The sequence below is a fragment of the Capricornis sumatraensis genome, chromosome 2 (assembly GCF_032405125.1).
Source record: "Capricornis sumatraensis isolate serow.1 chromosome 2, serow.2, whole genome shotgun sequence".
Classification (NCBI taxonomy): Eukaryota; Metazoa; Chordata; class Mammalia; order Artiodactyla; family Bovidae; genus Capricornis; species Capricornis sumatraensis.
Genome location: NC_091070.1, coordinates 33,435,188 through 33,451,038, shown reverse-complemented (window position 1 = coordinate 33,451,038; position 15,851 = coordinate 33,435,188).

The following is a 15,851-nucleotide window of genomic DNA, read 5'->3' as shown; positions in this document are numbered from 1 at the left end:
TTTTAATTTCATATAAAAACTTTAAAATATTTTTGATGTAGTATTTTAAGCCCAGCAAATAACTGCATAAAAGAATCAGTACTTATTCCTTCACAAGGGGCATATTGAACCTCTTTAGGAAATGAGACTCTTAATTTTTAGGCTTTTATGACAGATTACTTGGGATCATCTATAACATACAGCCTGATTAAATACCAGGTTAATTAAAATATCTTTCCTAAGTTTCATAACAAAGAATTCACTTACAAAACTTCATTGACCAATCAACATGAGTTTCAATCCAGACTTAATAGTTTGATTTTTCTCTTTGAAGCTACTAGGATGAGCAGTCTTCTGGTGCCAAGTTCTTCACTCGAGCCCCACACAGATAGCTATGCTTTGAGAAGAAGACCATTTGACTGATGGATTCTTTCAGTCTCCATGTTGACCTTATTTGTTCTCTTTTCCAAAGCCATTCATGTTGTGGTTACTGTCATAAAACCCAGCTATTGAAAAGCTGAAGCTATGCATCATAGCATGTGCTTATCATATGACATGTTTACTACTTTTCTTTTTGTTGGTTTCATGGTACGTTCCCACAGTGACATATGAGTCACCGTCAGTATTTGTTTTTGAGGTGGGTGAGTTGGCTCAGAGATAGACAACAGTGCTAGCCACACCTGTGGCTGTGAGCTTATTACCGTAGCATTCCAAGAGCTGTAAAGGACCCAAGGAGCTCCTCATACCTTTGAGCAATATGGCCCTAAGACTGTGATTCACAACTCATTCATTAGTAGGTCTGTTAGTTGGTTTGTCTCCTTCCTCTACTACAAACAAAAGCGGATGAGTTAGGTTACGGGGAAGCCAAAGTTCTAGTCTTCATCTCCTCACCATCCCCTTGTAGTGAATAACTTAACCTCTTTGAGAGAACAGATCCTTCAGCGACATCATTTAGTCGTAAGAAAGTCTAACTTCTTGATTGCCATGAGGCGAGAAAAGCCAACTATTACTTGTCAATGTTACTTAATATAGGAACTGTTATCACATAAGAAATACTTATTTTTAACATTTGCTTGAAAACGTTTTTATAAACAAATACAGTTGATTCTCTTGTTAAAGTATCAAATATTAGAAAAGGTACTTGGTCAGTATTTTTGAGGTCTGCTACTGTGTTACATTGTTTTTCCCATTAGAGACATTTACTTCCTCATTGGTTCCTGATTAAAATTCCTTGGATTGCCTCAAACAGCAATCCCTTAGACAAATTTAGTTGCCTTAAAAAAAAAACACACACATACCCCAGCAATAGAAAGTGCAATAGGAAAACAAGCAATATTCTAGGAAGCAGCAACCCTGGAAAGACAGTTTTGTTAGTGGAAACACATTAGTCTTTCACAAACTAAGCAGTGGATGATATTTACAGAGCAGTTTATGAAAGGTCAAATGCCCTTCTGCCAGCAAGTGATGCAAGTCCTTGCAAAAGGAAAAGGTTTTCAAATAGTGGTCCATGGACATGTTCTCAGGGTTCTGAGACTTTTACTTTTCAAAATGTTGAAAATATTTTCATTGTTTTATTTAAATAACAGGAAAGATGTAAAAAATTAACTTTTTAGCAGTTACCAAGACAGAACTTTACTTCGCAGTTAAAATTCTCAATTGAAACGCATTGATGTAGAACAAGATTCTTACTTTTAAGCCGGTGTTTTCCAAAGTGGACTCCACTGATACATTGTGGAGTGCATGAAGATGCTTTTCCGCATTTAAAAGGGGTCCGGTCCTCATTCAAGTTTGAGAACCGGCGCTCTGCAGCATGAACCTCTGGCTCCCTTCTGCACAAGTGGCCGGCAAAGGTAGAGGGCGCCACCGTGAGGCTCCCATTTCAACGCTTGTCATTTCAATTGTGGTGGGTTAGAGATCACAGGAAGCAGTGCTTTCTGCTGAAGAGACATCAGACAGTGTAGTAAAAAGGGTAATCCATTTATTTTTAGAGAAGTTTTCCACTCAGAGATCATACACGCTGCAGATCACAGAAACACATGCAAGCATGAAATTTAATTTTTAGGAACTCTTTCCTGGGGCTTCCATAAAAAGCAACAGTGAAAGGAAAATGATAATAATGACAAGGCAATTATAGAGAGGTTGGGGGCAAAGGAACAACTTTGAAAAACACATAGTTTTTTTAAAAAAGTTTTCTTAATGAAAAATCATGCAAATGGCATTATTTTAGCTCAAAATAAATAAATTAACATCAGAGAGACCACACTTTAAAACAGTCAAGAAAAAATGATGCTCAAGCTTTTCCCGTATATGATGCTTCCCTTAGTGATTCAAAATTTATAAATGTGATAAATATTGACTTACTAGGCTTCCAACCAATGGAATGAAACCCGTAGTAAAACAAAAGCAATACATTTGTGCTTTCGGCATGAAATCAGTGAGAGATTAGGCTGAGGCTTCCCTAGATTATTAACAGGAAACAAAGTGGATAATATTAGTGTTTATGCACAACTGCATGCCGTTTTCAGCAAATAAATACAACGAATTAAAAATTTAAAAAACACCTCACAACCATTATTTTTTTTCCCCAGGGTGAGAATTCCCTTTCCTGTAATTATTTTTTTTAATAAGATTGGTGAAAACCAATAACAAAAAGGTTATGTTGCTTGTCTTCAACTAAACACTCAGTGAAGATTTATTTCAAAAGAGAAGATTTAACAATGCGAAGAATACCAGTGCAGCAAAAGGCTGACTTACTGAAATTCCCTGCTTGTAAGTCGCTTCAGTCGTGTCCGACTCTGTGCGACCCCATAGATGGCAGCCCACCAGGCTCCCCCGTCCTAGGGATTCTCCAGGCAAGAACACTGGAGTGGGTTGCCATTTCCTTCTCCAATGCATGAAAGTGAAAAGTGAAAGTGAAGTCGCTCAGTCGTGTCCAACTCTTTGCGACCCCATGGACTGCAGCCCACCAGGCTCCTCCGCCCATGGGATTTTCCAGGCAAGAGTACTGGAGTGGGCTGCCATTTCCTTCTCCCACTGAAATTCCCTAGTATTTAGCAAATATGACCAACAGAGGAAGGCTTTTTCAAAACTCACACTCAAACCTTCCCTGGTAGCAAAAGGTACAATGTAATGGAAATTCAAATTATAGACAAACTAATTAATAACTGTGACATGATATGGTCACAATGACATATAAGACAGTTTTCCTCAATCAAAACATCTTTGGAAAGAACTTTTAGCTGAAGAACAGGCCAAAATGACAATTTTTCCTTGAAAGTATTGGATGAAATAACATATGAAGAAAATGTAAAAATCCATTTAGCAATGTTTTGATAGACATAGATATATTTATATAGATATATACACATATTTTCTCTTTTTATTATAGAAACATAATTTTAAAATGTATATAACTGCATTGATATATATTGATTGAATATATATCAGTATATAGAGAGAGGTATATTGATTGTATATATGTATCAATTGCATTGATACAATGCTCTCTAGGTCCAGTGGAAAGAAGGGAGATCTCAAGGAACTAAAGTCTTACATGTCAAGTTTTCCAAACCGTCATCACGGCAATAAAATAATCTGTCAAATTCTTAAAATTTACAGCCATCCCAGACACAAGGAATTTTGACCAAGTTTGTGTCTTCAGATACGGAGCTAGTCTCACTCCTGGAGCTGTAAACATGATGGCTAAGGAGACAGCCTGACCGCAGGCCTGTCTGGCAGCTTCATGAGACATCTCTTGCCTGACTGATTAAACTGCCTTTAAGACCCACTTTTACTTTTTCAAGGCTTTTGTTTAAATTAAAAAGTCACCTTTTCAAGCAAATGATCTGCTGCTCCCCTCGGTGCAGCCCCATAGTGCAGTTTCATTATTACTGGTATGACTCCGGGTGACGGTCCAGCTGCCCAGGCACGTGGGCCCCGGCCCTTCCTCTGGGGACAGCCGTGACACTGGGGAGGGGGCTGTTATTTATTTGCAGTAGAACCCAGTGAGGGGGCCTGGCTGGGGAACCATCAAGTTCTTCATTCCCAACAAAATCCTGATGAAGTCCTAATGGGAAAACTGGGCTCCATATGCAGGACACACCTGCAGCTTGGAAATCCTTCCTTTCAAACATTAGCAGGGACCTTTTTATCGGAGTTAAGTGACACCATTTCATAAACCTCCATATTTTATCACTGTCCACTTTTTAAAAATAACCAAACCATCAACTTTCTCAGATAATGGATTATTGCATCAAAAAAATAGAAACACACACCATACTTCAAATAATAAATGCTAACGTTTTACTGTGATGAATCAAGACGTTTTACATAATGCATAAAACAGAGAGCAGGCTCACACTCATGAGCCCCTCCTAAGGGCATTCAAGCTAAACAAGGAAACCTCACTTACTCTCTCCTGAGACTTTTCTGTTGGTGTGATGGCAGATACAGAAGAACCATCCTAGAGATAAACCGTTACCAAGCTATTATAACTTTGTGGGCAACCACTGACGGCTATTCCCCATACATTTCACAGCAGGCGCAAGATGAGGAATCTGAAAACTAGAGGCCACAGACGCAAAGAATCTCTGCTTTAATGTGAGCGAGGAAGAAACTGTTTCTTTGCAGTCCTGTTTTTGCTTCTATCTCTCATGGTTTGTATTGTTTATAATGCCTGCCTTTATTTCATAATGTATTTGCCATGCCTCAGTGTGAGACCAATTCCTTTGTCATGAAGTGTATGAAAGAAACCAGGTCGGGAAGCATCTACACAGGTGTAGGACTGATGCTGAGAGAGCCTTATTTCCCAGCACTGACATTTTTCATTTGTTAGTTATAGAATTTTAAGCTTTTATCTGTTATTAAATTCTATGCAAAATTGATTTTTGGATTATATTTTGTTCTTTTTTTTTCTTTTTACATTTTCAATTATAATTAAATCCTCCATAATCATGAAGGGTTGAGTAGAACTGCTGTTGGCAAACTCCTACTGAGCGTCAGTAACTCGGTGTGAACAGGGTTAGTGAACCATATTAAAGAAATAGTATTGCCTTTTTCATTTTCATTTCAATGAGATTCAATTTATAATAAATAAATTTGCATATTGATACTGCAAATAAAATCCAAAAATTAAAAAAAAAAAAAACACTAGTTTTCATGTACTTGAAAGGTAAACAATTTCTAGTTCTTTGAGAATATTACTAGGCTCTCTTAATCACAAAGCCCAAGTTCTTGACACAGATTCATGTCAGCCTAGTTGTGGGAGACTTTGCTGCTGTTAACATGTGGGGAGTTCACACATGGGCACTGATGAGAAAAGAGAATTGAGATTTTTAAACAAGGGATTTTTTTTTTTGAGTTTTATCTCTCTAAATTTCTGATGCTGAAAATTAAACAAAACAAGAAAGCTGGTTGTAGAAAATAAAATTCAAGTAATGATATCAAGCCATTATTTAACCTGAATAATATAAATCAGTTTAAATACAATGAGTTTTAAATGATTCAGACACCTAAAATTGGATTCCTAATGAAAATATCTTTTGAAAGGTATAGAATTCTAAAATTGCCTGCTTGCAAATATCATTAGTTAAGAAATTAGTTTTAAGCTTTTTAAAAAACTTGTTATAAAAATATATTACCACATTTTCTAACTGAAGATCACTTGAGAAATTATGTCAGTACATACAGTTCAAACTTCAAAGTAATTTTAAACTATAAGATTAGTATGAATCATGTAAGAGGAAACACATGTAAAGTGCTTTGAACCTAGCAAGTGTCTAGCAAGTATTGGTTGTCATTACTTAGTTATTGGAATATTTTCTAGACAACTATCTGACTGCTAATGATCAAAGTAATTGATATTTTACAACATCTATTCCCTATCCTATATTTCAATAAAATAAGCCAATCATTACTTACAGAAAACAAACAAATAAAAGTATTTTCAAAATGTCTTTGGGTACCAAACCCTTTTAAAAAGTAATTTAGTGTCAACAATTTTAGTTTAGATGGAAAAAATCCCCCCACATAACAGTGTCAGAGTGTTAGGGAGAAGGGGTGATAATTTTCTAGTCTTTCATATGATGTTTTTAATCTGAAAATAAGAGTCTATTTGAAAATCTCTACCAAGTGGGTCTGAATCCAAATAACTTACAATTTGTTCCACTCACTAAGCATGTAAGCTCTAAATATGTTTTCAAAAAAAAGTATATTAATATTGACGGACGTATTTGGCAAAGCAATATCAGCTATATACAAAAGCCATTTTAAACTGCCTCTTTAATAAGGCAGGAGATGAAAAATACCAGCTCAGAATAGTATGTGTTTAATTAGGAGGTATACTGTACTTAGGGACATTCTAATGAATAATAAATGATGTTTTATTTCCTGTGTCTGAGACACAAAGCCAAATAATCAAGAATCAAAGCGACTCAAAGTATTAGGTAACAATCAGTAAACTTGGGCAAGATCCTTTTTCCCTCTCAAGTTTAATTGGCTCATTGTTCCCAGGAACTATAAACCAGGGGGTTGGTGGCAGCCTGAAGTTTACTTCTATAAAGGAAGATTAACATATTCTGGAACTTTACACTAATCCTTGTTTTGAGTTAACTCAAGCAGATTGGATTAGTAATTCTTACCTACCACCCACTAGAAGAGACCCCGGCTTCGCTTCTTTGACAGCCCGTGGTATTGTACACCTTCTCCGCATTATCTCCCACTGAAAACATTCTCAGGAAAGAAATTGTGTTGTGGGGGAAAGGAACTGTTTTACACTCGGGGGGCCAAGAACCAAGGCCTCTCAAAGTCGAACCCGGTAGTTTTTCTATTATCAGCTTGGTGCACATTTGGTTAATTCAGGCAGTGGTGGGGTATTCTGAGAAGTTCATTAAACCTTTCCTTGTCACTGAATTGGCTTTTCTCTGCTCCCCATGTGGGGAGGGCTGCAGCAGAAAGACAAGGAGAAAGCCTTCTCCCTCAAACCCTCTAGAACCTTTTCCACATACTTTCTTTTCTTGTATCCTCTCAACTCTCAGATGTGAACCAACCAATCAAACAAAACAACAACAAAAACAAAAACAGTGACCAATTCTCTAGGGGAATGATTATTTACCCCTGATTTTATTAGGCTCAGATGGTAAAGAATCTGCCTGCAATGTGGGAGATCCAGGTTCGATCCCTGGGTCGGGAAGATCCCCTGGAGAAGGAAATGGCTACCCACTCCAGTATTCTTGCCTGGAGAACCCCATGGAGAGAGGAGCCTTGCAGGCTACAGTCCATAGGGTCACAAAGAGCTGGACACAACTGAGCAGCTAATACTTTCAGTATACTTATTACTACAATGAATTCATATACCCCATTGATATGGACTGTTTATAGAAAGAATACCAACAAATCAAGTTCTGCCAAACTCTACAAGAAAGATGCTCTGGGCCTATGAGTTCAGGTCTCATAGACCTAAGTTTGTTATCACATGGCTGAAGAACTTTGATTTTCCATGTATGAATAAATAACTTAAAATTTCCTTTTTTCCCAGTTTTATTGAGATATAGTTAACATATAGCACTGTTTTTTTAAAAAAATTTACTTACAAATATTGTGAAATGATTAGCACAATAAGTTTAGTTAACATCCATCATCTCATGTAGTTATCCCTCAGAAAAGCTTTTTTCCCTTGTGATGAGAACTCTAAGGATTTACTTTCTGAACAACTTTCAAATATACCATACGGCAGTGCAATTACAGTCTTCATGTTGTAACTATATTCCTAGTACTTATTTACAACTTTTTGACTACCTTTATCCAATTCTCTTTTTGTTCCTTTCTTTAATTTTCTAAATGTCTAAAACTGTGAATCATAACTATTTATGATCTTCTTCCTTTCTCTAAAGAACACTGTCATAAAAATCCACTCTGCCCTTATTTTCTTGGTTGCTTCTGCTACAGAGCAGTCAGATGGCCCTTTTGTAATGATGAGGCATAGTTAATTACTGTTTTTATTATTTAAAAAAATGACTAGAAACAGATAAAACATTTCGTTTTTCACTCTATAAGTGAAAGTTTAAATATTAGTTGTTGTTTTACTTCAAATAATCAAAATAATGTAATTTGAAGCAATAAGTTCAAACTTTTTGTCAATAACTTATTGACAATAAAGTAACTTTTAAAATTAATCTGATCTTTAAGATTACTTGACCTCGTTTCGTTTAGTAGACTCTAATCAAATGAAAACTATCTTCTAATCACTAAACGGGGAAAAGTGATCTACGATTTTGAGGAATTTGAAAAGAGTAAAGGGAAGGCTAATTACTTAGCATCTACTTGGCACCCAGGTATTGGCTAAGCAATTTATATGCAATCCTGAGTGAAATAGACATGTTTCGCAGGTGTACAGATGCAGAATCTGGGAAGTTAGATAATGTGTCCAGGGCCATGCAGCAAGCATTTGAGTTTGAACCCACATCAACTGGCCTCCAATACACATATAGTTGATCAGTATCAAGTGTCTTTATGTTTCAGATAATAACATTTTGAGGGGTAGATGTTAACAAGTTAAAAAACATTGAACAATAAATTAATTAATTTGAATACACTTTTGCCACCAGTGTATGACATGGACTGAAAGAAGGGGAGTAAGGAGAAGTGGGCCTGAGAGATGAGCTTGGAGCAAGATCCCCTCATAGACTGGCAGGCCTAGGTAGGACTTGGGAGCATTTGTTGCCTATGGTAATTATACAGCTCGGACAGTAAAAGAAGCTTCCTGCAATGCAGGAGACTGGGGTTCAATCCCTGGGTTGGGAAGAACCTGGAGAAGGGAATGGCAACCTGCTCCAGTATTTCTGCCTGGAGAATTCCATGGATAGAGGATCCTGACAGGCTACAGTCCATGCGGTTGCAAAGAGTCAGACCTGACTGAGCTACAATTAAAAAAAAAAAAAATGATACCTATATAGTTGATCAAGGGGGTCTCCAAAGTTGGAGGTGAAGGCTTTAAGCAAGAATATCACCTACCTCTAAACTGTGCTTCCTTCATCCCACTCCCATCCCTCTCAGCGCTATCTGTTCAATGCTGGCCTAGAGACTAGCTAAACCACCCTCCTGGCCTGCAGAGGTAAAGAACCCAAGAGCCAGGGGTCAAGACCCAGCTCTCTCCCCTCAACTCTGCCTCTTAGCAGTGTCTCAATTCCATTTTCACTGACTCTGAAATTTCGGTCTCATGACTTCTGTGCCCACCCTCCCTTCTCCAGCCCCTCGGAGTTCCTCTGCCAACACTGTTCAGTTGGAGGGTCTCCCATCTGGCCCCCTGCTGGCCCACAGTCCAGTGTCTCATCCACCTCTCACGAGTTCTTTTTCTGGGATGGGAAATACTCCCCACCACACTGTAGCTCAGGAAACCCTGCCAAGAATGAGGCACCTGGGGCGTTAGTGTGAACACACTGGTCGACTCTTCCTTTCAACCCCGCCCCCATCATTGCTCCAGCAGCAGCAGCGTGCAGTAGGGGGGTGTCCTCCCCAAACTTCCATCACATTTTCTGCTCCTGTCCCCTTCCACCTCAGCTTTCAACCTCCTTAGGGACGGAAAGAGAAAGGAGACAAGAGGAAACAATGTAAAAATAAGTGAATCTTGCTAAAATGGGAAGGAAATTGCAGCCCACTCCAGTGTTCTTGAGCTTCCAGGTAGCTCCGTGGTAAAGAATCAACCTGCAATGCAGGAGATCCAGGTTCGATCCCTGGGTTAGGAAGATCCCCTGGAGGAAGAAATGGCAACCCACTCCGGTACAGTACTCTTGCCTGGGAAATTCCATGGACAGAGGACAGGCTATAGTCCATGGTGTCGCAAAGAGTCAGACATGAGTTAGTGACTAAACAACAATCTTGCTAGGGACTCAGAGGCCCATGGACTGAGGTGAGGAACTTTTAAGAAAGGAGGGAAGAGGAGGGAGGGACAGGAAGAGGGGGTTCCTCCAAGGCCGGAGTCCCTCCGTGACAGAGATGTAATGGGAATGGGTCTGCCATGTCTGGGGCACGTGATTCAGCGATGCTGCTTTCCTTCCATAAAGGACATCTCAAGGGAGGGGGAAGAGGGAAGGCAGCAACCTGCCTGAACACCTGGACACTTCCCTATGCCAACTAGTAACACCGAGGTGTCGGACAACCTTTCCCCTCACACACACACACACCAGGATCTGGGTGTGGGTCCCTGAGGAAGCCCCAGAGCACTTCTGGCTCTATCTCACCTGCCTCTGATAGAGATGTCCCTGTCTAAGTCTCATGTAAGTCGTGCCCCCAAGTCTGCCCAGCAACCGGCAGGACAGCGACGACTGTGCACACTTGTGTCAGATGACTTGTCAGGTCTCTTCTCCTCTGGAGTTTGACTGTGTATCTGCCTAGTCTTCTGAGAGGTCTGCTCAGGAAGCATAGGTGGCCACACACCATGTGAAAAAGTGAAAAGGGCCATCGTTTTCTTGTGTGTTACTCACAACCATCTCCTTGGTTATGCTGTTTTCTGCAATACTCTGAACAGTCACTGAGCACCTGCGTCACTCTACTGCCCAGGAGTATGAAGAAGAGCTGAACCTTGGCCTTACGGGGGTCAGTTTAGTAGGTGACAGCAAGTTTGACTGACAAGTTGAATAAAAAAGCACTATCGTGTGCCTGTTAAGTCACTTCAGTCATGTCCGACTCTTTGCGACCCCATGGACTGTAGTCTGCCAGGCTCTGCTGTCCATGGGATTCTCCAGGCAAAAATACTGGAGTGGGTTGCCATTTCCTTCTCCAGGGGAGGATCTTCCCAACCCAGGAATTGAACCCATGTCTCTTGCACTTCCTGAATTGGCTGGAGTGTTCTTTATCACTGGCGCCACTGGGGAAGCTAGCAGGTTGAATAAAAATCACTATCCAAGTTATACTATTAATAGATGTGATTGCACTTGTTCCTGAGTATTAATTACTAGTGTCCCTTTCAGTTTAAAAAATGTCTCATTTTAAAGGATAAGTTGTGTAGTTACCCTACACACACACAGACATACACATTTCCATCAATCAAACTCCTGAGCTTTCCTTAAAGACATACCTACCCAAGTAACCATGGCAGTTTCTGTGAAAGGCAAGTGACAAACTACATTCTAACCTTTCCTCCTACATCACGTGCTGTGACTGGAGTGGGAAATAGAAAGCAAACTTGCATTATTTAGTTGCTTCCTTCCTGTGTCAGCCAGCTTGACAAATAGGTTTCAGAGGTGTGTCGTCCCAGCAAGTGGCAGTACCTATGGGGGTGTAGACTGGGCACTTTGTCCATGCTCCACAGCACAGAGAGCATTGCTGACTCACATTATTGGCAGCATCTGCAGAAGGAGCTAGGGATTGGTTCCACTCGAAAACATGGTAGTTTCTGAATATACTTTACAGACTAAATTTCAAAACTCCAACTTTATTTAATAAACTCTGTCATGTGTCTTGAATCTTTCCTTTTCTGTTTCCTCAATATTCCTTTTAGTCCATGCTGGTGAAGAAAATTATCTGACAATGCACGCCATTTTTTTTTTCTTTTTACTGTCCTGTATATGTTTAAACCTATAGAATATTCTTTGGATATGCTTTGGGATGCCCCATGCATTAGTCAGAATTCTTTGGAGATGTTAGTAACACACACACACACACACACACACACACACACACACGTATACAATCATACAATGAACAGAGAAGGATTGCTAAGAACAGATGTCAAATGGCATGCCATATGACACTGCTTCTAAGATTTCTTTATGTTTTCCCTTTCTTCCTTCTTTCTCCTTTCTTTTCTTTTGTTTTTTTCTTTAGTTTTTTGAGCATTTTAACACCTGCTGTTACCAGGTGGCAGTAGAGACACAGTTGTCTTTACCTGGATATGCACATCGATATTTGCAGAAAGGATGTCTGTGGCTTGGGAAAAAAGTCCCAAGACTCTAACAGAGCACATTTCCCAGAAATACCACATCACTGCTATTCCTGGTGGCATAAAGAACACTGGGTGAAAAAACTTGTATGGCAGTAACTACAAGCCCAAAAAGGATTCAGAAGAATTGAACACTACAAAGAAGGAACTGCCAGAAATATCACTGGTCTTGTTTATATCTTCTTTCTATTTAAACACAAGAGCAAGGCATCTTAGATCAGTATCTAAATAAGTCTGAAAGAGTTCTTTCAGTATATATAAAATTTCATAACTACGCAATTTACAATCAAGGGCACCTTTGTGCAAAAGAAATACGTGATGTTTACAAATCTACATGCATTTTCTGCTCACAAGATTAGGATTATAGACAAGTCCCAAGTTTAAACTGATAGAAGCATAATTCTTCAGTGTTATAACACTATTTCTGATCTGCATTTAAAAATTTTTTTATTGAGGTACAATTGACATATCACATTATGATGGTTTCAGGTGTACAACACAATGACCTGATATTTGTATATACTGCAAAATGGTCACCACAATAGTCTAGTTAACATCGATCTGCATATTATGTTTACACATGAGGTCATGGGAGGGGGACTAGAAGAACTTCCTTGAGCTGGTATAGGAGAAAGGGTGCTGGCCAATTAGAAGGGAACTGCTCACCGGCAGACTTAGGAGACTCACTTTATCTCTCTGCATCTCAGTTTCCTTATCTGTAACAGAAATTGCATAATCACTAAGATCTCTTCCAGTTATAAAATGTTTAAAGTGAACAATGGCATATGCTGTATAAACCTAGTGTTCTTACTGCAGAATTACATTGATTATGTTAGAATTTCTCAAGCATTGCAACTATATCACAAAGAAAATCTTTTCATAGTAATTCATAGTACCTATTAGAGCAGTGACACTCACAGTTTTTCCTAAATCCATCAAAACGGCACAAAATACTAGGTTAAACATTATTAAATTGTTTTTCTTTTAGCCTACCCATAATAAACACACCAAGATATCCAGTGTAAGTGCTAATGAGTTCAGGGTTATTAGGAAACATCAGGAAATAGTAATTCCTAACTAAGTTCGGCAGGTTGATTCTATATGCGTAGAAAAGGTGTCAGTCAATTTTTTATTTATTTTTTTCTCAAAGAATCAAGCGAAGGAAGTGGTCACTAGGTAAACATGCCAGACCAAAGGCATCCCACAGCTAAGAATCAGAGTGCAAAGAAAAAACAGCTTGGTGTTCAGAATTACATGAAATTTCTATTAGAACACAATGCAGGCTAAATATTCAAGCTTACAAAAAAGTCTTACCAACTAAGAAAAGAAGAAAACATACAATAGAAGTATGGCAACCTAACAACAGCGACGGTCTTTCTAATGAGGCTGTGTGCTAACTCCAACATGGAATATCAAGAATAAAAAATACTCTTTATTTTGTCCTAGTTATAGTCTTTTTCCTTTCTTTTCATTGCAAATGCATAAAGACCCCAGGATATTGGTGCTTCTGATTTTTGCAAAGTACATAAAGAACAAGAAGCAGGAAAAGGAAAAAAAAAGTTTTACTTAGCTGTGGAAGGCCGATAAATGCTAAGCATACAGCAGAATCTCCTTGGCAGGTGGTTTTGCCTTTTTTGGTTTATTTTTTGGTGAGGAAATGGAGACAATTAAAGAATGAGTTATCCAGGGTCACAAAAGGAACTGGTTCTTAGAATAACTGATTTCTGAGCCACTGATTATGTGCAAAACTGAGCTCTCATGTCAATGACTGCCTAGGGACATGTGCAAGAGTAAGCAAATTGGTGGGCAGACATAAGGAAAACTTCTCTAATATAAAAACATAAGATAGTAGAGTATCTACCTACTGTAAATGTTCACCCTCTGCCCATTCCAAAAAATAGAGGTACCAGTGAATGCATCGTTCTATAAAACCACTGCTGGCTTGGTATCCTTTTAGACCCGGAAATGATTCCCAACTGTAGCTCTGACTGCTTCTTTCCAGTTTCTTTCAATAACTTACCCTTCCTTTTACTATTCCATCATTTTCCTGTGTCTGAAGCCACTTTATCCATAGTATTTTTAAATGCTGTTCAGTTCAGTTCAGTTCAGTCTCTCAGTCGTGTCTGACTCTTCGCGACCCCATGAATCACAGCACGCCAGGCCTCCCCGTCCATCACCAGCTCCCGGAGTTCACTCAGACTCACGTCCATCGAGTCGGTGATGCCATCCAGCCTCATCCTCTGTCGTCCCCTTCTCCTCCTGTCCCCAATCCCTCCCAGCATCAGAGTCTTTTCCAATGAGTCAACTCTTCGCATGAGGTGGCCAAAGTACTGGAGTTTCAGCTTTAGCATCATTCCTTCCAAAGAATACCCAGGGTTGATCTCCCTCAGAATGGACTGGTTGGATCTCCTTGCAGTCCAAGGGACTCTCAAGAGTCTTCTCCAACACCACAGTTCAAAAGCATCAATTCTTCGGCGCTCAGCTTTCTTCACAGTCCAACTCTCACGTCCATACATCACCATTGGAAAAACCATAGCCTTGACTAAACGGACCTTTGTTGGCAAAGTAATGTCTCTGCTTTTGAATATGCTGTCTAGGTTGGTCATAACTTTCCTTCCAAGGAGTAAGCGTCTTTTAATTTCATGGCTGCAGTCAACATCTGCAGTGATTTTGGAGCCCCAAAAGATAAAGTCTAACTGTTTCCACTGTTTCCCCCATCTATTTCCCATGAAGTGATGGGACCAGATGCCATGATCTTCGTTTTCTGAATGTTGAGCTTTAAGCCAACTTTTTCACTCTCCACTTTCACTTTCATCAAGAGGCTTTTTAGCTCCTCTTCACTTTCTGCCATAAGGGTGGTGTCATCTGCATATCTGAGGTTATTGATATTTCTCCAGCAATCTTGATTCCAGCTTGTGTTTCTTTCAGTTCAGCATTTCTCATGATGTACTCTGCATATAAGTTAAATAAGCAGGGTGACAATATACAGCCTTGACATACTCCTTTTCCTATTTGGAACCAGTCTGTTGTTCCATGTCCAGTCCTAACTGTTGCTTCCTGACCTGCATATAGGTTTCTCAAGAGGCAGGTCAGGTGGTCTGGTATTCCCATCTCTTTCAGAATTTTCCATAGTTTATTGTGATCCACACAATCAAAGGCTTAGGCATAGTCAATAAAGCAGAAATACTAAATGTAACACCCCAAGATGGTCTGGCCAGTAGAGAAGAGTCACTTCACTCTCTTTCTCTGTACTAAAGTATTAATGCAACTAGTGCTCCCTGTGGCTTTTTCATCTTTTTGGTAAATTCTGGCCCCAGTTGATGTCAGTCCAAAACCCTGAAGCTCTCAGGTGCTATTGTCACAGTTCTCCCATTCCATACCTGATTTTTGGACCCAGGTGCAGGACTTCACATATTCCTTTTTGTTAGATTTGGCCCATTGAGATTCTGATTCTGCCATCTACCAAGGAGCATTTCCAACCAGCTCCAGGCCATTTGCAAGTGTGATTAGCCTACCCACTACATCATCATCTGAGTTATTGATTAAAATGGTGAAAGCAGAGAAGAGTGTCTGGTAATACTGGGGTCTAAATCTCCCTCTTGGGTGATACTTGTAAATTAGCCCCTGTATCAGTCAGGGTCCAGCCAGGAAAACAGAAACTACCCTGGGTACTTAAAACAGAGAGGATCTAATACAAGGGAATCGTTTCCCAGGCAATAGAAGATCTGAGATGTCAACCAGGGAATAGTTAGGCAAGCAAGAGCAGTGACAACAAGAAGCCATTGTCAGTCATAGCCTGGAGTACCCATGGGGGCGGGGTTGGTAAGCCCACAAAGCAGTGAAAAGTGGAGCCAGGGGGGAAAAGCTGCCACTGCTAGAGCTGCCAACCAAGGCACAGAGGAAGGAGGCAAAAATACCCCCCTTCCCCCTCCTACCT